We start from the raw sequence: 2834 nt of genomic DNA, 5'->3' as shown, positions 1-2834 counted from the left end.
ACGAAAGTCTCGGTTATGAAAGAGTGTGTCCCGAATCCAATAATGCATAGGTAGCTACACTTAGAATGTATATCCTCCCGGTGATAAGGGTCGTGTCTGCCTCCTCTTCAGCCTCCTCGACATGCATAACATAAGCTAGTCCCACTGTAGGTGCTTTCTTCTTTGGGCAGTCCACAGCCTTATGTCCTTTCTCCTTGCATATAAAGCATCTCAAAGATCCCCACATGCACTTGCCGTAATGTAAGCGATTGCACTCCTTGCAGGCACCCTCTCTGCAGGTTTCGGTGGTCCAAGTTGTAATGCCTGAGAATTTGGTCATTGTAATCTGATATGATTTGTTGATAATTGTGATGTGATTATAGACAGAACGGATCAGACCGGGAAAACGAAAAGAAGACTGAATTATGTGCGAGGACTGGACCCCTCGCGCATATGCGTGACCGGAGAGGGCGCATATGCGCGAGGCAGGCAGAGAACCTTGCGCATATGCGCGACATAGATCCACGCATGTGCGCGAGGGTACCCGAGAGTTGTGAAGTACCTCGCGCATATGCGCGGAAGAGGTGTGCGCATATGTGCGAGCTGCCGAGAAAGGAAATGCGGAGACCAGTAGGTCTCGCGCATATGCGCCGATTGAGGACGCGCATATGCGCGAAACGTGTTGGGCAAAGAAGGAGCCACTTGCACCTTAGCATGCATGATATATATATATATATATCCTATCTTCAATTTCCTCAGAAATTATGAAAGAAGGAAACGAGGTTCCCTAAGTAGCTTTAAGCTTTTTCATTGTAGATTCGTGATTTGGAACGATTATCCGTCTGATTTTCAATCCGACTTCAGTACCGAGTTCCTATCGACGAGAACTTCAACTTGACGTAAGTTTTATTGATTTCTAGTATGATTTGAAATTATGATGTTGAAGGAATCAGATATGATTCATATATGATGTTCTTGCGATATTAGACATCGTATAATCGATACCGGATTGAAGAACGGATATCTTATAGAATTGTTATGATTTTCTGAGTTGATTTGATTGAGATTTGATGTCAGATTTGTATTGTATCGATTATGAGTTGTGGGAATTGATGTCTGTTGATTTGTATTGCTGGGTATATTGAGATTGTACAGTTATGCTGTTGAAACAGAATTTAATTCAGTTCTGATTATATCCATTATTGATTTGAGTTGTATATTGATACGATACTCTCGATATTGTCATTGCCAGATTTAGTATTGACAGGCATTGAATCCGAGACTTCGACAGAGTTCGATCGACAGAAAGAAAGGTATAAATCAATGTTGATCCGGGATTGCACAACTCGAGTTTGATTTATTTGAGTTTCCCAAAATCACATACTGAATTATCATTGCCTTGATATGTTGCAATGTTTGAGATTCATATGCTTAGTCTATTGATTTATAGCAGACCATGTATTAAGTTATGGGCTGATGTGCCTAGTCATTGGCTGATGTGCCAAGTCCTCGGCTGAGTCGCCAAGACACTGGATATGTGGTTTATATCGATGTCGCTTAGGAGTTGATTCATTCCTATCGCTGAGATTCGGTATATTGTAATATCCAGGAACCGAGATCCCTAGATTAGAGATGAGTCGAGTCTGAGATGATGATTCCAGAGTTTGTTTACGACTTTATATCGATACATGTCTTTCTGATTTGATACATGATATTGATATGTGTTTCATGCTTTTATATATGTTTTTATATGACTGCATGTTTACATTGTTTATACTGGGATTGTATTCTCACCGGAGTTATCCGGCTGTTGTTGTGTTTGCTATGTGTGCATGACAACAGGTGGGACATGATCAGGGTCACGAAGAGGATGAGAGATTCAAGATTAGCGTGGAGATCCGGACTTATAAGTAGATCTGTTACATCACCTGACATGTAGTGAATGAACAGTAGTTTGTTGTGATTTACTTTTGTACAAGACTTGTACTTAGATCTGGATATTGATCTTGAAAATGAAATAAGATTTATTTCATATGTTCCGCACGTGTGTATTTAAAAAAAAAATTAGACCCAGATTTATTAAATGATCCTGATAATGATTAAGAAGATGTAATTAGATTCGGGTCCCCACACAAGTTATGGTGGTTTTGGTGGTCCTGGTTTTTTTGCTTGACATTTGGGCTTTTGTGGCCCTTGAGGTCTGGGAGGTCCCATGTATGACTTTTTACTTGGTAGAGAATTCTGCTGGTGTTGATGTTTTTTGCATTGCATCTCAAAATCAACGTATTTCAAAGATTGCTCGGCTTGAAATGCATAGCTAGTAGCAGCAGCATAATCCAAGGGTCGCATCATCATCACGTCACGATGTACGGTAGGTCGTAGACCATCCAGAAAGTGTCTAAGCTTCTCAGCAGCATCCCTAGCAATGAGGGGCACAAAGTGACAGCACCTATTGAACTTCCTCACAAAGTCAGCCACAGTATTATCTCCCTGACGGAGAGTCGTGAATTCCCTCTTCAATCGTCCTCAGACGTCAGCAGTAAATTACTTCTCATAAAATATTTCCTTGAATCGAGCCCAAGTAAGAGTAGAGAGATAATACCATGCTCAGCTCGTTCCCACCATAAATAAGCATCATCCCTAAACATATATGTGGCACACCTCACGCAATCAGCATCTCCCATATTCAAATAGCGAAAGTGCACCTCAAGTGCTCGAATTCAACCCTCAGCAGCAAATGGGTCAGTGGTGCCAGAAAATTTCTTCGGCCCTAGCCTCCGGAACTGATCATAGATATCGTGTTGTGGCCAAGAAGCCTGTTGAAACTGCTGCTCAAATGAACGAGCCATGATCTC

The sequence above is a fragment of the Primulina tabacum genome, chromosome 13 (genome assembly GCF_025594145.1).
Source record: "Primulina tabacum isolate GXHZ01 chromosome 13, ASM2559414v2, whole genome shotgun sequence".
Lineage (NCBI taxonomy): Eukaryota > Viridiplantae > Streptophyta > Magnoliopsida > Lamiales > Gesneriaceae > Primulina > Primulina tabacum.
This window is presented reverse-complemented; position numbering follows the sequence as displayed.